This window comes from Emydura macquarii, unplaced genomic scaffold (assembly GCF_026122565.2).
Source record: "Emydura macquarii macquarii isolate MOO-44397 ecotype Brisbane River unplaced genomic scaffold, CSIRO-AGI_Emac_v2 contig_3059, whole genome shotgun sequence".
Classification (NCBI taxonomy): domain Eukaryota; kingdom Metazoa; phylum Chordata; order Testudines; family Chelidae; genus Emydura; species Emydura macquarii.
The window spans coordinates 270,529-294,211 of NW_027133196.1; the positions used below are offsets into that span (position 1 = coordinate 270,529).

Below are 23,683 nucleotides of genomic sequence, written 5' to 3' on the forward strand. Positions count from 1 at the left end.
CACAGCAAGGGCACGGGTTGGAGAGGGGCGAAGACTGCACAGTCCCAGGAAGGTGGGTAAATCTGGAACCTTTCATTCTAGTCCCTGCTAGCTGTGATGGCCTCAGGCAAGCAGGAAGATGGCTCTCCAAGATAGATAGACTGAGCACTTCATTGCAGAGTAATCTGAAGGACCATGGAGCCATTGATATTGCCCAGCCGCCAACTAGGTCAAAGTCTATTAACTGGAGCTGTAAATCTACCTTCTCCCCATTAAGCCCATCACCGGAAGGGAATATGAGGCTTCATCTTCAGCTGCCTGCCACAGTCCCATGCTTCAGCAGCTCCCTCTCCTTCCCAGCTTCCCCGAATGTGACCGTATTTCATCCTCTCTGCCACTCGAGATGCAATAATGCAAAGCACCTTCGAGGTGCCTCCTTCGCAACAGGCTAAGTAATTCACATCAACAGTCTGTCACTGTTCTCAGCAGCCGGGGCCCTGCTCGCCCAGCCAGCCACTCCATCTCTGACCTGAATAAGCAAATAGCTGGAGCCCCCAGCGGTGGCGGATCAGATCCCAAGCACTCCAGCACCATCCTGATCCGTTGAGACCACCAGTGAATGTAGTGCTCAAGAGATCACGGGGCTGTAATACTGGTGAGAGTGAGGCCCCGGAGATACAAGAGCAGGACAAGCTTTTCCCACACAGCTCTGATGATGCACCTCAGTCCTGACCTGAAGCCCCCTGCTGTTGGCGACCCCTCGAAGTCCCTTCCAGCCCACCTGTCTACGATTCTCTTATTCCAACATCTCTGACCACGCCCTGCAATGCTGACCTGCAGCCCCCCCCCCCCGGCGTTCCACTCTGGAGCTCCCCGCACACATCTCTGACAACGTCCCTCGATCCTGCTCCGCAGTCTGGCCTGCAACCCCAGCCTGGGGCTGACATCAGCTCACGCCCTGCCGGGGGCCGGGCGAACCCTTTTCGGATCATTTCCGCCACAACCACTGCACAGATGTTTCGGAGGGCTCGATGTGCTGCTTTGTTTCAGAGCTATATCATCCCCCTGTCCGCGAGCTAACCCGCAGGAGCTGGAGCTGCCCATCCTGGCTCTGGGCAACCCTGTGGCCACAAGGCCAATTGAGAGACATCTCCTCCCCCCACGCCATGCCATGGAACAAGCCAGCTTGGTGGGGGAGTCAGAGCAAAAGGACTCGTGGGGCAAATGACCTCACTCTTCCAGGTCTGGTTAAGCAGCACCGGGGGGCCAGGCCAGCAGAGGAATATTTGGAGATCTCTGCGAACAAAGAAGCTGACGGGACTGCTAATGCACATGCGTTATTGCCGGCCGGAGTTCTCCACTGGCAGTCAGCCTTTTTCCCGCACCAGGGTTCTGGAGGCATTTCCTCTCCTGGCTGGGAGAGGCGCAGACACGTTGCTCCACTGTCCCCTTCAAGGCAGACTGTGGTTGGCGGGTGCGGGCTGCGAGCCGTCAGTACCAGCCAGAGCAGGGCTCCTTGCTTGTGTTCTGGTGTGCAGCGTCTAGGAGCCGCTGGATTTCCGAGATTTCTCATGCATAGACTCTGCTTGTTTGTCTCTTGCTGGGGGGAAAAATCCGTAAGGACTGAGCATTAAAGACATAAACCGACATCTTCCCCCAGCACCACGCAGCAAAGGGAACAGGGTGCATGGAACTTGACTTTCTAAACCAAGCGTGGCCCCTCCCCAGCAGAAACACATATCTACTCACATTGTCTTCAGTGGCTCCACGCCCCGGGCCATGTCAGGAAAAACAAAAAGAGCGTGCATGCAAAAAGCAGGTCAGCTTCCCAATGGAGACACTGTAACGTGGGCAGTGGCAGGAGTGGGGCCTAGTGATTAGAGCAGGAGCCTAGACCTCAGCATGGACTAGCATTTAGATCAAAGGGGCTGGAAATCAGGACTCCTGTGATCTATTCTGGACTACGAAAGAAAGAACGAACGAACGTGCCTTAGAGACAACGTTAATGGCCAGGGAAGCTGCATTCTGATGTGTATGCCTGATCAGTGTACGCTTCCCACAGTTCCCACACCAGGCCAACGTGCAGAACGAAAAGCAGGCTGTTCTCTCTATGGCCCTGTCTCTCTCCTGCCGCCACCTTCGCCCTCTTATCCACACCCCCACCTCTGTGCCCATTCAGCCTGAACTGAGCATCCCCTGGCAGTCGATGCAGGGCACTCACTCTTTAAGGACACAGTGTTTTGGAGTAAAACTTCCTGGCTGGCAGGTTCCTCTGTAACTGCGATGCTTGCTTGGAAGGATTCCGTCAAGGAACCTTGCTGACTCCAGACTCCTTTGCCTTTGACAGCTTCCCCTCCACCCCGAGTCCCCGCCGACATGCTCGCTTGCCAGCCGCTGCCACGACTGCCTGGCTGGCGGAGCAGCTGCTCAGGGGGGTTTTCTGAGTAGCTTTGCCTTGTTCCGTAATCTCCCCAGTACCCTTTAAAGGCGTCTGACCGGGGGCTGGGTTCCCCAGCAGTGGGCTTGCGCTCGTGCAGAGCGAACAATTTGGGGACCGAATCAGAACACAAATCAGCAAAACCCAGGCCAGGAGCAGCATGGCTTCCCAGCCTCCCAGAATTGTGTACAGAACCCAGGCGTCCTGACTCCCAGTCCCCCCTATTCTAACCACTGAACCACACTCCCCTCCTACAGCTGTGAACGGAGCCCAGGAGTCCTGACTGCTGCCACTAGTGCAGTGCCTACAATCATAGCGATTTCGCTTAATAGCGCAGTTGGGCCCAGAGTCCTCAATCAGGATGGAGGGCTGCAAAACGCTGGGGACTGTAGAAACACATAGGAAGACACAGTCCCTGCCCCAAAGACCTTGCAATCAGAGGTGGTAGCTGAGGTACGAAGGGTGAGTGGACAGAATCATGTCTCAAGAACTCCCTCTCGCCATAGATCTACAGCCAAGCATAAAAGGATCTGTCAGTCTGTGCGTCTACAAGGGGCCGGTCCAAACTCTTGGCTCCAGACAGCTCCTAACTGCATGGCTAACTTGCTCCTGTTCCGAGCCCTGCCTCTCCAGCCCATCTCTCACATACGAAGGGAGAGAGATTTCAATTACGAAACTTCATCCTGCAAGAAAGGGAGAGGGAAGGACAGATAAAAACCTCAAGCCCATGTAGCTGCTGAGCTGGGCGTTCCAGGAGCCATGCAAGTTCTTTAGTGGAGTTTGCCTAGGAATAAATCAGCCTATCAAACGCTAATCTCCCCTCCCTCCTCAGACAGGCGCAGGGCATGTGCCGGCAACGGCGCTGCAGTGTTGCCTTCAGAAGTCAGCAGCCCTGCTGTCTCCAGGGCCACCGTGATCTCCTCCTTTGCCCCCCGCCTCCCTCTGCTGCCTTCATCTCCTATCTAAAGCCAAGAGCACACGATGATGGTGGATTCGATTAGAAAAGCCAGAGCCGGCAGAGACAAATTGGAAGCGCCCGGCTCCGAAAGCAGGCTGTCCCCCAGCTCCTCTGATGCATACTAAATCTTAATTTAGCCAACCGCCCACGCCAATTAACTCGGGGCCTCTAGTTAGAGGCTTGGCATTGATTGGCCTCTCCGGCCTCCCTCAGGAGCCTGAGTAGCAGTAATTGAGCCTGGTGTCCAATTCCGCTGCTCGCTCCTCGGCAGACAGCAAAGGGGCGGCTGGGAAGCGGCGGGGGACCAAGCTGGGGTTCTCCCAGCTGTGCTGCAGGAAGAGACGTAGGTCTGAAGGAAGCCTGAGGTGGGAAGCAAAACCTCATCCACTCAGCTCTCTCCCTTTCACCTCTGGTTGCCTTTTCCACCACTCCAAAGGTATATGCTGCCTGCCCGGGAGAACTCTCCACTGCCATTCCCAGCCCAGCCCAGCCCATTTGAAGGTGACTCCGAGGGGCTGAAATTCCAAATTTTTAAATCGATCATGTTTTTCTAAAACCCCTTGGTGCTGTTATCCGGCCGGTCATTGTTCTTGTCTCATGTCTCAGGGCTTTAAACTAAACACACTGTGCACTTCGAGGCCCCCTCTCTACGCAGCCTCGAGTATCATGTGCAGAGGATACTTTGGCTCACGTCTACAAGCAGGCTCTGAAATCCTTTATCTATCGCTCAGACAGAGCAATCCTCAGAACTCCATGTTCATTTTTTCATAGATTTTAAGGCCAGAAGAGACCACTATGATCGTCTAGTCTGACCTCATGACAGCCCAGAGAATCATAGAAATGCTGGGCCTTGAAAAGAATTTCAGCCACTGATTCCTGCAGTCACGTCTGATTAAGCTAGAGAATTTCTTTTCGAAAGTGACGCTCAGTCTGAATGTAAAGACATCAGGTGAAGGAGAATCCATAACCCTTGCTAAGTTGCTCGAATGATTAATCATCCTCACTGTTAAAAATTTGCACCTTATTTCCAGTCTGAGTTTGTCTAGCTTCAATTTCCATCCACTGGATCTCATTCTGCCTTTGCCTGCTACGTTAAAGAGCCCTCTATTATCTGAAATCTCCTCCCCATCTAGGTATTTCTAGACAGTGATCAAGTCACCTCTCACCTTCTCTTGGATAAACTGAAAAGATTGAGCTTCTTTACTCTCACACCATAAGGCAGGATTTCCAGACCTCAGCTCATTCTTGTAGCTCTTACCTGAACCAACGTTCCCATTACCATGTCTTCAGTTCAGTGGAACAGAACTGGGCAGGCTCCAAGAGGTTCCTTGGACACTAGGATCAGTGTAACATGCTGGCTAAGTGCACTGCAGCTGCTCTTTAGTGGCTGCCCCACGAAGAGGATAAGAACCTGCTATAGTTAAGTAGTAACAGAGGTACTCCTTTAGCTCGAGTGATAGACGCCCCTGTCTTTAGTGCTGGAAGGCCCACGTTCAAACCCACTGATGATCTAAAAGCAGGTTGTTACACAAGCTGTGTGTGTTCTCTTTGTGATGCTATTTGGGGTTACCTAAGACGTCTGGGGTGAATCACTATCAGCTGCTGACATCTGGGAAAACGCTGCTGGCAACGTACAGGTTCTGCTGCAGGCTCTGTGAGTGCAGTGCAGGCTAGCCACTTGGTTACACACCAGTGCCCTCTCTTCTGGACCCCTGCAGTGCGTACACTGACCTGCAGCCTCTGTGGAAGCAGTGCACCCCAGTAAACTGGTTTCACTTCAGTTCAACACTCTCCTTAGCACAAGGCACTTAGACACTAAAACCAAAGTGAAGTTTATTTCACAGAGCTTGAGGTAAAGATTCACTTATAAGCAAGGATAAGGATTTGGAAACATGAGGCCATCTATAGCTTATACTTATTAACAAGTGACTTTCCTGTCTAAGAAGGTGTTTCTTACCCAAAGGTTAGTCCCCACAGCCCTTGTCCAGTCCAAATTGCTGGGACACACTTTCCATGAAACCGTATCCTCCCGTAACGCATAGCTCCTTGTCCTCTTCCTTCTTCTCTTATACAGTCACAGACCTTCGACCCGGGTCCTCTCTTCAGACACTTTTCTTGGCATCCTTTCGTCTTCGCAAACGCTGCAGCCTGCGTCTCGCCCAAACCGTAAAAACAAATTGGCTCATTCTTCTCTCATTCAGTTACAGACCATGGTCCTTCGACCCAGAGGTCCCCTCTTCAGAGATTTTTCCTGACGTTCTTTTGTCTTCGCAAACGCTGCAGCCTGCGTCTGGCCCAAACTGTAAAAACAAATCGGCGCGTTCAAGGGCTGTCCATTTTTCTCGTGTTGGTTGGGGCCGCCCCAAGATCCCCCTCCTCAGCTGACATCGGGTTTACTCCCAGCCGATGTGGGACAGAATATCCCACATGTCCCAGAGCTCTAAAATGGTTTCTCATCTCCCCGTAACAGCGACCAGCAGCTAATTCATGGCTCTCGGCAGACACCACGCATGACCCCCTTCGATGAAATACTGAGACGATGGTTGGACACGGGGGTAATGGGCCTGCCTGTGTCTCACTCTTCTGCTGCCAGAGGTTACAAGACGATACCATCCTCTGCGAAGGCCCTCATTGTGTGCTTATTGCCAACATAATTCTCCTGCGAGGCTGAAGAGTTTCAGGACCTGGCTGCAAAATAAAACCAAATAAAAACAAAGGTTTAATGTGGCGGCTAGTGCAAGATATTAGGGAAAGCAAAGGTCAGGGGAAAAGAAATGGTTTCATTTTGCTGGGGTTGACCCTCTGCACATGCACTGAGAGCTGCTCCCGGATCCAGGCTCCCTAAAGGGACCCCCACATCTGGCTAATCAAAACCAACACAAATCCCGGGCCTGATCCAGTTTCCAGCCAGAAGAAAGGCCCCCACGCTCTCTGCCTGTGTACGGACAGCAGCATATGCCCCATTGATAATACCTTCAAGCTCCCCAGCTGGATGACATGCCCGTGTGTGTCAAAATGACCATGGAGGCGGACACTCAAGCTTTGTCCTTCAACCTGGGCTGACACAGTGACACATACCCCAAGGGAGAGAGATTTGACAGTGGTATATTGCAGAATAGGGAGAGCACGTAGGCTACTGAGTAGGATGGATGGATGGACGGACAGATAGATCTACATTTGTTTGGCAATCCCAAGATCTAGTCCTTCCAGCAGCCTTTTAACATCCACTCTATTAACCCCAGCGCTGCACCTTTCTTTTGATCAGGAGGGTGCTATAGAAGACGTGTGGGGAAGGGGTCATTACCCCGGGGCTACATGTATGCACCAATGTCGTCAATCATCACGGAGGAAGGTGAGCTGAGCAGAGCTCTGATGGGAGAGCAAGCTGCAGGGAGAAGCAGCTGTAAATGTGGATCCAGTTGGCTTGCTCTGGGTAATATTTCCTGATTATTTCACTGCAGCAATGCCGAGGCTGCAGAGTAATCGAATTAGGCAAATATTATGGGGAAGAAAATGGGCAGATAAGTAGCTTAAAGTGATCCAAATGACCTGAAGGTAGCCGTGCAAATGGTCTGTATAATATTCTGTAATAACCTTGTCCAGGCAACAGCTCGGAGGCTGGATTCCAGTAACAAGGTGTCTGAGTAGAATAAGAGGAGAGAGAAGAGGCTGTAAAAATCAGGGGTGGAAAGGCTCACCAAGGAGCCACTCGCCAAATGGGAAGCCGAGCTGAGCCAGGAGGGAAGGCCTGGCAGAACGTGAGGGAGAGGAGTTTGATGATTCCCCGGGGGGAAGATTTTCGGGCTTTGTATTTCCCCCATATGGTTTTCATCCATGTTTCCCATGCACATTCAGGACTCACGGCCCAGCAGACAGGTTTTACAGCCCTGCAGGGGGCTCAGCTGAGCATCCTCCCCTTAATCCACAGGGAAAGGGCCATCTCAACCGCTCCCCTGCTTTACGGCTCACTAAATACAAAGACAGAATTGCCGGCGCTGGTGCCGGAACCCTCGCCCCTGCAGCTGCAGCCTCCCATTCTCTCTCCACCTCGGTGATTCACCGTCCCCCCTTTCCCAATCATTCGGCATGCATCTCTTCAATTTTCTTATCGCCTCTTAAATTCCTTCGTCCCTCTGCTTCTTTCGAGCTGTGTTGACTAGAGCTGTGCCTATCATCCAGGCAGAGACCCTCTGATGTAGCTTTGGCACAAAAGGAGGGCGTGGGGAAGGGGTGTCAGGGAACTGCCTATGGCTCCCTAATTAGTTCCTTCCAAGCCCCAGTCCCAGCTTAGGTTAGAGCAGCTCCAACCTATTCCCTCTGGCACTGGTCCCCTTGATAGGAGATGTGGCCTGAAGCTTTTTAACAGCTCTCTCTGTGGATGAGGGTTTAAGAGCCAGGGAATGCCCCATGCTCCCCAGGAGATGAAGGGCACCATAACCTGCACATGCGGGAAGAGAAGCACCCCGTCCCCGACGGCAAGTCACGCCGTCTCCCCTTGCTGTGCAGCAAATGGCACTTTTGGCCAATGCCATCTTTTCCTTCGCATCCTCCCAAAGCAGCTCAGGCAGTCTCTACTCGGGCATCAAAATCACTGGGATCCTTCCCTGTAAAGTGGCGTCTCCCCACAATGACCCTTCCCCGATCAGCAGATCTGCCCCATCGCCGTTTGTCACGGTGAGCCCCGAGGAGCCAGGCTGCTCTCACAACTGCTTGTGGGAGATGGGCTGCATCATAAAAAGGCCTGTCCCCTGCCCCTCACCACCACCTTCTCCCCTGCCGCCTCCCAGCTCTGCGCCTCTCCTGCTGTCTCCACAAAACCTCCCTGGGCACACTAACGAGGGTGAGGCTCGACAAGAGACACTTCATTCTCTTCCCTGAACAAGCCAGATAAATCACGGGGACAAAGACTCAGACAAGGGCAGGCGGGATCGATATGGGACAGCACAACTACAGAGCCAGGAAAAAACACAAAACATACACAATAGCTGGGAGGGACGGGGAGACGGACGTTGGCACAGCTGGGGAGGGGGAACCCCAGAGTTCTTGCTGTGGGTCAAGAACATGGGGGTGTCAGCAGAATTATAGGGGCTGGGACAGCCCAAGTTTGGGATGTGGGAGGATCAGAATTGAGAGCCATTGACAGAGCTGTGGGGATGGTAGGAGCCCAGGGTTGGGATAGAAGGGGTGGTGCTGGGGCAGGATTGAGGTACATCAACAAAACTGGGAAGGGGAGCCTTGTCCTCATCTAGCAGGGAAACTGTGAGGCATGACAGTGGCACTAGCAGAGCTGTGCATGGTCGGGAACCCTGGACTGGAACCAATGCTGGAGCTGCAGCCCAAGATTGAGGAGACTTTGGAAGAGCTGTGAAGCCAGGAAAGGAATAGGATGGGGGCAGGGGGCTGCAACGCTGTACATAGGGGTGTTGCTGTTCTAGCTGTAAAGGGGAGCAGCAGAGTCTCAGTCAACTCTGAATAAGGCCAGCCCCCAGCCCCAAGGTGAATTCAAGGCTGCCTGTTTAAAATGCACGTGCATCCTTTCCCACCCTGCCCGTCCCTTTAGACATGGCAGGGAGCCGAGGGAAAAGCAAGGGATATGATAAAAATAATTCTTCTCCAGGCACTGAACAAGGAAACAAGATTGAGCTGTCAATCTGGCTGGATTTCCCTTCGGAGGCTGACAGCGTTCACGCGTTAGCAGGGTGAGGAAAGTGAAAGTTCTCTGGGACACCAGCAGCTGCCAGTGAAAATCAAAGGTATTTTCAAATACATTGCAAGAGCTCAAGAGAAAATTATGCCCCCAGCCATACCTCACAGCTCCATGCCGCTGGGGAGGGGCAAGCAGAGGGCCCTGTAGCTGTTGGGGGGAGGCGGGGGGGGGGGGGGAGACGTGACAGCAGTTCTGGGTGGAAATCATATTACTATACAAGAATTACTAATTGAGAATTGTTCAACAAAACATTTTCCATCAGAAAACCGCTGATTCATCAAAACCAGAACGGTCCAAGGACAAAGATGTCACAAGTTTCCCGTTTCAAAAATATTTTGAAAAAAGAAAAAAAAAAGGTTTCAAAATTACCAAGACGACCCATTTTCACACGTTCAAAATAAACTTATGTGGGCCAAATGACTTTTCGTTTTGAAATGTGTAGTTTAAAAAAGTAACAATTTTAAAAGAACAAATTTGAAATAAACTTTCAAAATGATCTAAACAAAATGTTTCAACTGAATTTTTTTTTTTTTTTTTGGATGGTCAGTAAACAACATTTTTCAGGATTTCAATTTTTCATCCAATTCATGGCAGAAATATCATATCCTGCCCAGCTCTAACAAAGTTTTCTGTCTCCTAGCCACTGTGGATCCCCCCTGACACATAATGTATCTGAGGTGGCTCCAGCCCATGTTATGATCTTTGAAACTGCTGTCATATTATTCATTTATATTACATATTACCTAGAGGCCTCATGCAAGATTAGGACCATATTGTTCTAGATGCTGTAGACATACATCACAAGACACAATCCCTCCCTTGGAAAGCTAAAAATATGAATAGACAGAGAAAAGAGAAATATCTTAAAGTTTACCTCGGTGTTTGGTACTGGTGCAACCATTATGTGAGAATAATTAAAGGACTGGCAAACTTGCTTTACTATGATAGACTCCAGGAGTTCAATCTACTTAGTTTAACAAAGAAAAGGTTAAGGGGTGACGATCACAGTCTGTAAGTACCTACACGGGGAGCAAATATTTGATAAAGGCTCTTCAGTCTAGCCGAGAAAGAGATAACAAGGGCTAATGGCTAGAATTTGAAGCTAGACAAATTTAGACTAGAATAAAAAGTGTGAGTTTTAACCATAAGGTAAATTAACTACATACCAATTTACCAAAGATTCCTCCATCACCAGCAATTTTTAAATCGAGACTGGATTTTTTCTAAAAGATCTGCTCTAGTTCAAAACAGAGAAGTCCTGTAGTCTGGGATACACAGGAGGTCAGACTAGATCATCACAATGGTCCTTTCTGGCTTAAAAAATCATTATTTTAGGCACAGAGAGAAATGACTTGTCCAAGGTAAGACAGGGAGTCTGTGGCAGAGCATGGAATTGACCCAGGTATCCTGAATTCCAGACCCTTAATCATAAACTCATGTTACCCCTAACAATCCCACTGCCAGGACACACATCAGGGATGCTTTGATTTCAAAACAGCTGGGCATATCCTGCTAGTGCAGCATGCCACCCCTGGGTGGTCAATGATGATCTTCAGGCAGACCAGGGCATGCATCCTGCAGCCCAAGCCATGGATGTTGGGTGAGCAGACCTTCCTCACCACATGGAATAGTGGCCTAGGCAAGGGTAAACTAGGATGAGTCTTGTAGCTAGTTGGAAGCTGTGGAGAAATGACTAAGCACCCTAGGTGTCCACAGGTGCCCTTCCAGTATCTCTGTTTCAACAGGTAAGCCACCTGCTACCCAAAAACACATGGTGGGCAGTATCTAGTGCCTGTGAAAACTCAGCCCAGCGAGAACTGCCCTGGAGTGTGCGGCGTAATTCAGTGGAAGGGTGGAGCAGAGGACGAGGAGGCTGATAAAGTGGGCATTAGAAAGAAACAAGTTGCTCATCTGTGCCCAGGGCCTCTCTCCCACTTTGCTAATGGCTGCTTCAGCCCCTGCCCTTTCCCCTGTCCCCCCACTCCAAAGAGGAGTCACGGGCACAGGGCGCTCCCTGCAGCAGCAGGAAGTGGGCATGCCTGGCACCCGGGTGATTCCAAGTCGTGGCTGCTCAGCCCGCGGCAGGCTCTAGTCATGCACTTTGAAACCTGGTCATCAGGAGAAGGGCGTGTCGAGGAGAGGCAACATCTCGCCGGGCTGTGGCTGGGGACGGTCAGGGACCGATCACTGCCTCCCGCAGTGGGAATTTAACACAGCTCCAGATGACTGGCCGCAGGTCTCTGGCAGCGGCCAGGCACAGGCAAGGGGAGACGGGTCTCTCATCACAGGGTTATGTTGTCCGACTCAGATCCCACTCAATACTAATCCCTGCCCCTCCTGGGATGCCTTTGGGTAACAAGGCTGCTTCCAGGCCCAAGGGTGTGAGCAGAGAGCCTGCACAGCACCTGGAACATGCTTTGCTTTTACTTCAGGCTGACCTGAGGCCTTGGCAATTTATTCCTTCCTCCTCATCTGCTTTCTGAGCAGAGAGAGTGGCGGAAATCTAAGTTTTCTACAGTTCAGCCAGCATCTCTCCCCTTCTCTCCAAGCCAAGAACCGCTCCCGCCTGCCTGCCGCCCTCTTAACAACAGCCCCGTGCGGAAAATGGGACTGCAACTTGCGTGTGACACCCAAGAACGGGTTAGTGTGCGGTGAGAAACCGAGTCCCGCCCTCGGGGTCAGATCAGCCAATAAGAGTCTGTTCTGATGAGGTCATGCTTGTAACTTGATACCCGGCTGGGGTTTCTGGGCAACAGAATGAACCAGGAGATCAGTTCATGGAGGGCAGGTCCATCAATGGCCATTAGCCAAGATGGCCAGGGATTCAACCCCATGCTCTGGGCGTCCCTAGCCTTCGACTAGCTAGAAGCCTTCGACTAGCGCTCGAGAAGCGGAGAGCTGACAACGGGATGGATCATTTGATAGTTGCCCTGTTCTGTTCTTTCCCTCTGAGGCACCACTGTCAGAAGACAGGACACTGGGCCAGATGGACCAATTGTCTGACCCAGCATGGCCATTCTGATGATTCTTGTACTCCTACCGTTTGCACCGAACTCAATGAAACTCATCGTGTACACTCATCCAAGTTATTTTTCTGATTTTCTTCTGGACTCCTAAATGTCATCTCTCCGGCAGATGGACTGCTGGATGGGAAGGCTGGGAGATGGACAGGCAGACAGATAGCTACTCTTTAAACCAATCACCTTGCCTGGCACAGTTCAAATTGTTGTTGTTTGTATTACAGTAGCACCTGGAAGTCCCATTGTGCTGGGCATTGTTCAGACACATTTTGTGAGACCGATCTCAAAGTAGAAAAAACAGTTAAAGGATGGATTATTATCCCCATTTTACAGATGGGAAACCGAGGCAGAGAAAGAGTAAATGATTTGCCCAAGGTCACAGTGAGTCTGTGGCAGAGCAAAGAACTGAATGCAGGTCTCCCAACCCATGGTCTGGTACCTTAATTATAAGACCATCCCTTTCTTGAGTCAGGATGAAACAATTAACATTCGATATAAAACGTAAAGCCATGTCACCTATAGCATCACTGCTTGCATCTCCTTGGGCTTTTTGCAGAATCTTTCATCCCACACTCACCCTGCTTGGCTGGTAAGTTTTCAGTGCCCTCCTTGCTTTGGCTTTGGAACATCCTCCTGCCGTTTCTTGTCTGTCTGCAACTGACTGAGTGGGGCATACTGCCAGCTCACCACCTCACAGGAGGTTCCCTGCATCCCTGCAGGCCTTCAGATCGTATCAAGTGGTAAATCCACCAGGAATTTGGCAAAACAGCTGTTTAGCTGAGTGCCCTGTCTCTACCAGACTTGCAAACATTCTTCAGCATCTTAGAGCTTTCAGCGCTTCATGCTGACCACAACGCAAGGGTGGGGGCCAGTCTGACTCTGTCACTGGCTAACAAATGAAAAGCAAAGAATTCTTAATCCTATCCCTCGTTCCTTGCTGAGGTCCCCCAGTTGTTCCTGGGAGGAAGCCTTCAGCACTCAGAAGTCATTCTCTTTCATGCATCAGAGATGAGCTCCGCATCTCCTGAGCGATTTAGCCCAGACTCGCTTTCTTCTTCATTCTATTTTATTTATAAGCAGACAAGATCTGGTGCCTCCAAGACACTCACTGTCATTCCTGCCAAAGATCACTCCCCTTTCACCATCTGTTCATTTCTTGGTCCCTTTGAGAGGCGATTTTCTTTCTTTTTTCGGAGTCATGCAAACAACTCACCTCCAATAATGATTTCATGAGCGTGACCTCCTTCTCCACTCACGGCAGAGCAGGGAACAGATCAAGGGGGGCCTCGAAAGGACGTGCTATTGAATGGAGGTTATTTTCCACTATTTGAAAACACTGCAAGCACTTGACGTTCACAACTCGAGCTGAGGTGCCTAACCGCGATTAGTCATGCTAATCACATGGTCTCCTTTATGTTGCCCAGTTGGATTAAGGAGAAGTCGGTAAACAGGTCTGCCTTAGACAAAGGAGTATGTATTTGATTCTCTGACCAACCCGATCTTCAGCCAAGGTCCACTTATATATACGAGGTAAACAAAGCTAACAAGTGGGGGAAGAGAGACTTTGAAGCTTCCTTCATCATCAGATTCCATATCACCTTCCTCAGACCTTGAATAAACTTCACGTTGAGGGGTGACCCTGAGAAGGCTCCATTTCAAATGTTTACTCATCTCTAAAGACAGAGGGGCTGAACCTCAAGTGGTAATCAATTGCATCAACTGCTTGCATACAACGTAATATTATAAAAGCGTACAGACTGAGGTCTTTTTTGAAAGCTAATGACACACCGGTGATCAATATCATTGTGACGTCTGTGTTAACACTGTATGGGGAAATATGGATACTTAATGATATTATGCATCCAGTGTGCGACCAAACAAAGGAAGAAACAGGCTTTCCCAGGCGGCAGTCTACCTGCCTCCACTGAAAGTATGCAAGGTGTGACCAGAAACAATGGAAGCTCCATTTACACTGAAATCAGCCAGGGGATGGGAAAAGAGCACCAAGTCATCCTACCTCTTGATACAAAGTCATTGAACTGGGAAGATATAAGCAAAGACAGAAGTCATTTTACGTCATCCATCACTAGACAGACACAAGGGAACAGAGCTCTGGAAGATGAGTACTTCCACCAAGGGGAGGGGAGAATGAAGTCTCTGTACACAGGATGAAGGTGAGAAACCATCTTGAACAAAGCCTGTGCCTTGCTAGTGTAAATTTTAGACTTTACATGTGTGTTTTCTCTTTTATTTGCTCATAAGCCTTACTAACTTTATTCCTTTTACTTGGCATCACTTAACCTAGGTCCTACTGGTAAGAAATGTATTTTATTTTTACTATAAATCAACTCATTGCTGTGTTTAAATGGAAAGACATATTTACCCCCATTTAATAAGCTGTGATGTGCTTTGGTCTCTCGAGAAACAAAGGAACCATAATATTTCTCTGATCTGTCCAGGAGAGGACATCGCGGAGCACACTGTTTTGGAGAAACTTGGGACTGGGAGTGGATTGGGGTCATCTCGCTGAAACCACAGCTGGTGGAAGCCAGAGTGGAGCTGTAGATAGGCTGCTGGGGTCAGAGCTGCAGCCAGATGGGAGAGAGTTCTGGTGCCATGTGGTGTCTCGTTTCCCACACTAGCTATTCATTGATCACCTCACTTACTTCCCACCACTAGTTGTGTTCCCTTCGCCACATCAACAGAAACTACTGGGTTTTGCCTACCACCTCTTTCACCATTTAGCTTCATCCATCAGATCTATTGGTAGAGCAGTCAGGAAAGGAAGGTTTTGTTCATGGAAAAATATCATTTTTGTCATCATTTTGAATACTGAAAAATTTTGGCTGGAATGGACATATTTCAATTCAGAAATGCTGCTGCAGTGTTTCATGGGAGTTGTAATGGAGATGCCTCATTCTCCCATTCTCCTCTACAGACCAGGTTCCCTAGTCAGACTACATTCCCCATGATGCACCATGGTCTCCCTTCTTGGAGAGAAGGTGGTGCATCATGGGATGTGTAGTCTGGCTGGGAAGCCCAGCCCATAGAACCAAACACCCTGTATTCTGGGCATCCAGAAAGCAGATACTTTCTGTGAAAAAATTCATTTAGTCAAAAAAATAGCTGGGCAAGAAATGCTTTTCCAGTCCCAGGAGAATTTTTGAGATTTTGAAATTTTTTCTCATCTCAAATTGGAACAAAAAGTCAAAATCTCAAAAATTTTTGCAAACTAAGAATCTGAAAAAACATTTGGATCAAGTTAATCGAAACATTTAATTTCAATAATGTCTAGTTTAGATTTCAACTTTTTTGGTTTATATTTTGAAAATATAAATTAATGTCAATTTCAAAACAAGGTTGTTTTGACCCCAAAAAAGCTGAACTTTTGCATTTAAAAAAAAAAAAAAAGTAAAAAAGGGACAATTCTGACCATTTTAAAACTTGTTTTCCAAAAGTTTTTCAAAACAGAAATTTGCTGAAACCAACCCTTTCCCACAAAAAGCTTCACTTTTGTTAAATCAGTGTTTTCTGACAGAACATTTGGTCAAAAACTTCCTGCCCAGCTCTAGTCAAAAACCCAATTTTCTATCTCTAAATAGTTTCAAATAAAACGTTTCAAGCACTTCTTTCTACTAGCCATTAACTCAAGATTTTGCTCTGCCTTCAAGCCCCTCCATGCTTTTTCCCCACACCACCCCCAACACATGGGACAAATTCCTCATCAAAATTCACAAAACTGCAGCCTTATCTTCTTTAAACCCTTCCTTTAAACCGATCTCTACTGTGTTGCCTATAAATCACTCCCATCTGGCATTGGTCAGGCAAGTGATGAGTTGAATCTTCTGCTTTTCCACTGTATCCAGTTCATTTTGTTGTAGTCTCATCCTTCCAACCTACCTCACACCCTCATTTGTGTGTCTGACATTTGGATCGTAAGCTCTCTGGCACAAGGTCTGCCTACTTTGCTATGTGTCTGTACACCATCAAGCACCATGGGGCCTGATCCTTGACTGCATTTCCTATGTGCAGCAATCATAACAATTAATAATAAACAGCCATCCAAAAATAAAACCATTTTGTGCAACTGGATGCATTTCCCTTAAAGAAGAAGAGAGTGCCCCCAAAAAAGAAAAAGAACCCAGCAATGAAATATAATCTGGATGTTTGGGGAAGACGCTCTTGAAGGAAATTGACTTTGACGTTCTAATAAATGTCAATTTCAGACAGCAGCTAAGTTTGAAGATGAATCCTCCAAACTTTAATTGGAGACATGATGCTTCCATTACCCCGGACAGAAATCCCGCCTGCCTGCTTCAGATATGGCTATTGATACTATTACCCTTTTATGCCTCTTAATTGATTAGAATGTCGCCCTGCCTGGTAGAATTTGTTCAAGGAGATTGAGATGAGGCTTCCGACTTAGCCTGAGACAAGGACAGGTCAGGGGAACGTGCTGCAATGGATGTTAGCTTGGGGAGGGGCACAGCTCTTATGAAACTAAGGGCAAGTGGAGAAGAGCAGGGTCTCGAGATGGGGACGGGGGAGAGATTGGGGATCTAGAGGCTTTATTTCAAAACCCACACTTCTGCCGGCCGAGAGCTCCTGAGGTGGCCTAGCGCAGACAATCTATGTGAGAGAAACAGAAGCATGGGTGTGTATATTTGGAGTGAGAGCAGATGGAGGCAGCATGGCCTAGCAGACAGGTCTGCAAGGCGACCAGCGCATCTCAGGAGCCCTTTGAAGATCAGAGCCGAACGCCAGGCACCACAGGCCACTTCATGAGCGGCGGGGATCTCGCTAGCAGCTACTTCGGGGGTTCGATTACTCACAGCCATTGACATTTCAATTAGAGCCGTCTGCTGTGGCGGAGAGGGAGACTGAGATTGCCAGGAAGACGCAGTGATAGTGGGGGGAGGGGGTGGGAGGTATCACAAAATTAGCTGACAGGCATCTCCCTACCTGCTTTTAATGATCCTGTTGGCTTTAGCAGGCAGATTTCAGCTCCTCTCACCAGCAGGCAGCTGACAGGACTTGACCACGCCGACAAGCAGAGAGACTAGTCCGCTATGCTGGAGAAGGGGGCACTATCTGGAGGTGCCCCTCCCATGGACTCCAAGGTCCCCTCACGCTGGCCCTTTAACACGCCTGCCACCTATCATGCAACGTTTCTCCCTGGGTGCAACGGGTGGGGAGAACCAGGCGGAAAGCCAGTATGTTTTTATTTCCCTGGCTCAGTCCAGCCCTGCGGGTCCCTGTTCTTTGCTCCCCCAGCTCAGCCCAGCCTACAATATTACACGGGCTCCCTTCCTGCCCCCCTCTGCCTCTGTGCTCTGCTCCCCCAAGCACAGCTCAGCCCTGAACCATTGCAGGGGCCTCTGCTCCCCCATCTCCGCCTGTGCCCCATTGCCCCTGCGGAGTCAAATCCCCCCGTGCATGCACCAGGTGGGGAACGCTGATTTGCACAGCAGATTTGCCTGGATGGCAGAACACAGGCGCTGGGAGCCGAGTGGAGAGTACTCTCTCATCTGCTCGGATGGACTATTTTAAGGTGTGCCTTCACACCAAGAAACCAGCCCACCTCCCTTGGGTACCAAATGAGGCCCTTTGAACTCCCATCCTCAAGTATCAAGGTTATTTCCACACAGCCTCGCTTCCTAAGGCATCTCGCTGACTGCAGAAAATGGCTCCTATGGGGCCAACGAGCAGCATGACAGCTCTCGGTACACACCAGCACAGCCGCCATCAGTGTCCAGATAGATTATTTCACTGGTGTTTTTATCCGCGAACATACATACTAAATACGAGTCAACAATGTAATGCTGTTGCAAAAAAAAGCAAACATAATTCTGGGCTGTATTAGCAGGAGTGTTGTAAGACAGACACAAGTAGTAATTTTTCCACACTGATGAGGCCTCAACTGGAGTATTGTGTCCAGTTCTGGGCGCCACATTTCAGGAAAGATGTGGACAAATAGGAGGAAGTCCAAAGAAGAGCAACACAAATGATTAAAGTTCTAGAAAACATGACCTATGAGGCAAGACTGAAAGAACTGGGTTTGTTCAGTCTGGAGAAGAGAAGACCGAGAGGGGACAGGATAACAGCTTTCAAGTACATAAAAGGTTGTTACAAGGTGGAGGGAAAAAAATTGTTCTCATTAACCTCTGAGGACAGGACAAGATGCAATGGGCTTAAACTGCAGCAAGGTTGGACATTAGGAAAAACTTCCTAACTGTCAGGGTGGTTAATTGTCTAAAACATACACACCTGCTTCCTATGAAATCAAAGGGACCATTCTCAGTGCATAAGTCTTTGCCAAATCAGGGCTTAAATAGACGAAGATCATTGTTCTCATTTTACAGAGGAGAGCGCGAGGCCCAGTGATTAATGGCTTGTTTACACCCAGCACGTTTATGGCTTTGACTAGACCAGGCTAGTTATACCAGTACAAACCCTAGAGTTATATGTTATAAGGGGGCCTTATACTGGTATAGCTATTACTGTACAGGAAGAGGAATAAGCTATGCTGGTGTAAGGCACCGTCACACCAGTAGAACTATGACTCTGCTAGGGCTTGTACCAGTAAAATGATACTGGTAAAAAGTCCCACCTCTAACCAAAATAGTTAAACCAAGATAAAAGCTTTTTGTGGCTCAGGCCTAAGATTAAGAGACTTGCCCAAGGTCACACAGGGAACCTGTGGCAGAGCCAGGAACTGAATCCAGAGCACCTGAGTTCAAGTTCAGTGCTTTAGCCATAAGACCATCTCTGCCTCTTTGTCACAGGACACGGAGAACTTACTGCACCACCCATCCATCTAATCTCTGGGCATTTCTAGGACATCCTTGGTTATATCTGACAGAGGTGGGGCTCTCTCACCTTGGCTTCTACAGGTAAATACCCAGGGGCATTATGTGCCCGATCCAGTGCAATGCTGAGCTCCCACTAACTCCACAGCTGAGAACACTTGGCACCTTGCAGATTCAAGTGCTTACTAGAGGAGCAGCAAAGATCTACAGAATGACAGAGTACTTTGTCTTGCAGCCAGCAGGAGGTGCTGGTGCAGCCAATACCCCTTCCCCTCTCTCACTAGGCAGCGTCCTGACCCCAAGAAGAGCACAGAAGCTGTGCCAATTTTTATCAGGAGGAGGGTAAGGGGGGGTTCCTGGGACCCAACCCTGCCATTGGGGACTCTCCAAACAAAAGGTTTTAATAAAATAAATACCATCCCTTTCTTCTGCTCCTTTCCAACACCAGCAAAGAAGAAACCCGAGCCAGGCACAAGTCAGCCAGGCCACCCATCTTGCTAGCTGTGTTAGGCATTAGGTGGAGGGAAAATGGCCATTATTACTGCTGGCTAATGGTCCATATTTTGTTTACACTTTCCGCTTTCCCCTCTAATAGCTGCTTCTGCGCTCACTGTCATTTTTCTCCCTCCCCGGCTATTGCCGGCAATTACTCCAGAGTATTTGCATTTAATGATAAAGCCAAGGCACTGCTCACGGGGTGTTTTGAATAGATGTCACACGACTGGAGCTGTAATAGAAATGCTGCACCTTGCGCTGGGGCCGAGAGAGTGAGGGAGAGATGAGGGAAAAAGGAGGGAGAGAGAGAGGGATGGAGGGAGGGAGAGAAAAGACAGTGCCACAGAACAGAGGGACTGAGAAACCCCTCGGGCACCCCTTTGCAGCTGTTAATTTGCCCCAATCGGTTTGCTGGCTGTTTGGATGTTCCCTCTCCTTCACTCCACTGCTTTCTGCCTCTCGGGCTGTCTCTCTTGACCAACCTCTTCCCTTTCTCTGCGAGAGGATGCAAGGTGAGTGCAGGGGAACAAAGCAGCAGAGAGAGAAACTGTCTTGCTGTGTTACTCAGTTCAGCTCCCCTATACCTCAGTTTTCCCCTCTGTAAAATGGGGCTAATGATGGGATCGACGGATGAACAGTTCCTATGCAAGTGCTAAGCATCCTTAACCTCCCTGGTTTCTATCTTGCCAGAGATAGATGTCTGAGAGGCCCACACCCTAGGCCCTTAATAGTGGCCAGGAGACAATCTCCTCTGCAGGATTGCACAGTAATGTATGCAAATCGCACCGAAACAAGAAAAATGAGACACTGCTGCAAAGCAACACACCAGCAGAGAGGCACGGATCCATCCATCTGCAATTGGACCCGCGTCCTCCGCTGCGTGGGGAGAGCCACCCCACTTGTTTCACAGATGGCCGGAGCTTTCAAGCACTGCCTCGATTTCCACTAGCTCACCTGGCTCTTTATCGGCTGCTGGCTCATTGCCTCCATGCGGGGAGCTCAGGTAAACGTCATTAACCAGTGCGGAAGCAAGGAGGAAGCCTGTCTTGTACCCCCTGCCCCGCCCCCACCCACCCTTCCTGCGGTGGGCCCAGATGGTCAGACAAGACCACGTGTGCACTTAGCCAGAGACAGCTGAGAGAGTAGCCCTTCACTCATGGCTGCTGTGACTTTGCACGGGACGGGGTGCAGCCCCTGCGTTCCCTCTGCATCAAGAAGTGAGGCTGATTCAGACCATGAGCTCCATGTGGAAAGGGAGCTGCGTGGCCAGGCATGGGCATCCCAACACAGACACACGACATGCGTTTGCCATTCTCAGCCACGCTGTCTCCCTCTCTTCTGGTTCACTCTCAGAGCACGCAAGGTAAATAGACTCAGTGGCCTGCCAAGCCATTTAATCAATCTGCCAGGGGCACAATGCCAGTTTGTTCTGTCCCATCTAATCTACCTGCCTCTCCACCGCACCAGGCAGTATATAGCGTCTAGGCACCACTCGGATATTGTTAGCAGTGCTACAGTAGAAAGTAGGGGCACACCCACGCAGTACATAGACACAGTCAGTGACGGTTCTCGCCCCCCAAATTTACACCCTAAACACACAATGGAAAGCTAATTTAGCCCCATTTTACAGAAGGGGAACTGAGGCACAAGAGATGAAGTGACTTGCCCAAGGTCACACAGGTAGAGCCAGGAATTAAAACCAGCTCTTGTGAATGCCAGCCCAGTACTTTACGCACAACACCATCCTTCCTCCTCTCTCCTAGTCTCCATTTTCTAGCATTTTGCCAACTCTAGTTTTAAGTGTCCTAAGCATATGAGGCTCCTACTGCTCCCTTTGGGAGATTATTCCACAAACAGCTGCCTAGCCACCAAACATTGGTTTGCCAAGCCATTTCCTGCATTGCAACCCTTCTAAAATATACAGATCCCGTTCCTAGGGGCAAGTCCTAATGCCAGCGTGGTCAGGGCAGAACTGCCATTAACCTCATTGCAACCAGGGTTTCCTCCTGTGCAATGAATTGGTAACTCACTACACAAACGGACAGTGCAGTCACCATCCATGCTTCTCCTTACCTACAATGGGGACAGAAGGTAACAGACCGAACGGACAGATTAGGGAACGGGCAGCCAGGAGCTGCTTAATTTCAGCCCTGTACTTCTTCAGGGCAGTCACAGAAGCTCTCTGAGCCAGATCCCCAGTTGAAGTAAATGCACATGGCTGCAGGGACATCAATGAAGCTACACTGATGTCACACCGCTGGAGCAGCTGGCTTTGGTGGGTGTTGGGCTACTGGGTAATTGCCCTTGGCAATTGTGGGAATAAATCCACCTGTGGTGATAGAACACCAGTGGATCAACTTGGCTCAGTGCCCCAAAAGCCACCTTTTCCCTGCCACAAAATCAGGTGCTCTTACCCCTCCCAGCTGCGCATTTTCTTTGGCGGGTCACGGTCAGATGGTCTAGCAGTACTGGGCCCTCACCCTCCCCTGCCCCAGGACAAAGCCAAGTGGGAGATTCTCCAATAAGGCATTTGAATGACCATTAAAATAACAACATTTTCTGCAAAGAGAAGTGAAACTCCTGGGGGATGGAAAAGCAGAGGCTCAGAGAATTGGTAAGAAACTAATTTTTAGTGGGGGCTCGCAGGCCAAGAAAAAGACTCACCCCAGCCCAGGTAATGCACTGGAACAGTGTCTGGAATTCACTCGCTCAGATCTGACCCAGGCCTTGGAGAGCAAGGCCTTTGTATGCTCCTGAGAACATGCAAAGAGGCAGCAAATCCCCCCACACGTGCTCAGATGATCTGGTAGATTAGGGGCATGGGTGAGTCTCCAAATCCAGGTGAGCTGCATTGTCAATTTCCATCTCCAGCGGAGCTCGCTCTGAATGCTGCTCCATGAGCAGTTGCTCCAGGTGAGGGCCTGGCCTGAAGGCACCTGCCTTCCCAGCGGAGCAGCGCTCCTTATTAATTATTTGTTATTAATTAGTGCACTAGGTGCTCTGGCTTCTTTGGCACCAGGTTGTCTGGAGAAAATAATTATATTGCTAGAAACTGAAATGATCTAGCTAATGCTTAGGTAGTGTTTGAAATAATTACATAGCAACTAGGTGAGCTCAGATTTCCTTAAGCTCTTTTGTTCACCCAAGTGCATAATCCCAAAAGCACTGAGTAATAGATATGGCAAACACGCACAAGACACGCACACAAACCCTGTCTCCTTGTCATCCAGAAGCACACACAGACAGACACTTCACACAAACTCCCACCCCCAAACACACTCAAATATCCTTGCAGCGTCATGCTCACCCATACCCAAACACTCTTGTACATACACACACTCCCACGCACAGGGAGATACTTCTCACACATACAGTCACACGCACACGGATATATGCTTGCTCATTCCTGCTCCACAGACACACGTGCGCACGCACGCACGCACACACACACACACACACACACACACCAGTGAATAACTGCATGTGACACACCTATGAATACTCATTTGCACACCTTTCCACACACAGGCACATGGGCACTCTCCCATACACAGGCACAACCCTTCTTATATAGACACCCACACTCTCACCCACATACACACAGACCCACCCATACACTACATCTTTCACCCAAATCCTCATGCACACACACACACACACACGAACCTTTCAACACACACATCCTATATACATCACACCCATGCCTGCACACCCCTCCTCACACACACACACACACACACACACACACACACACCCTTCCCTACCTGCCAGGAGAGCTCCCGCCACCAGCCAAGCCGTGTCTGTGGTTAGTAAGCAAAGCCGGGCCCGTCTCACCTTCCTGCTCCTCCTCCTCGTGCTCCTTTTTCAGGCTCAGTTTCCCTTTCCCTCCATTTAAAGGGCTGGGAGCCAGGCCGGGGGTGTCCTTGTCAAGGAGCTGGGCTTTATGTGAGCAAGCGTTCCGCATGGCGCCCGCTGTGCGCACACTAAAGGTTGCTTGCAGGGAAGGAGGTGTTGGCGGGTGGGGGCTGCCCTTGATCTCTGTCTCTCTCTCTGTCCCTCTCTCTGCTTGCTCTGGAAATCCGGATAGATCAGCTTCAAACCCCAAGGGCCTGAGAGTCTGTTAAAGGGCAGCTGAGCTTCCCCTGCTCTTTAACGTGAGACAATCCCAGGGCAATGCTCAAGACTCTTCCTTTGCATCACCCCTCAGGGATGCTGAGACAGCCTGGGACAGAGGGCTCACTTGGAGCAGGGAAAGGCCAGCCTTCACCTTGAGACCGA

At 49.6% G+C, this 23,683-nt stretch overlaps 1 long non-coding RNA gene across 1 annotated transcript; it reads right to left on the bottom strand.

Moving 5' to 3' along the window:
- Nucleotides 1-3,084: 3,084 nt before the first annotated feature.
- On the bottom strand, nt 3,085-22,203 carry LOC137141390 (uncharacterized). Its single transcript, XR_010916617.1, has 3 exons — nt 22,070-22,203; nt 4,633-6,062; nt 3,085-3,099 (listed from the first exon to the last, which is right to left on the bottom strand). It is a non-coding gene; the product is annotated as an uncharacterized lncRNA (long non-coding RNA).
- Between the last annotated feature and the right edge of the window lie 1,480 nt (nt 22,204-23,683).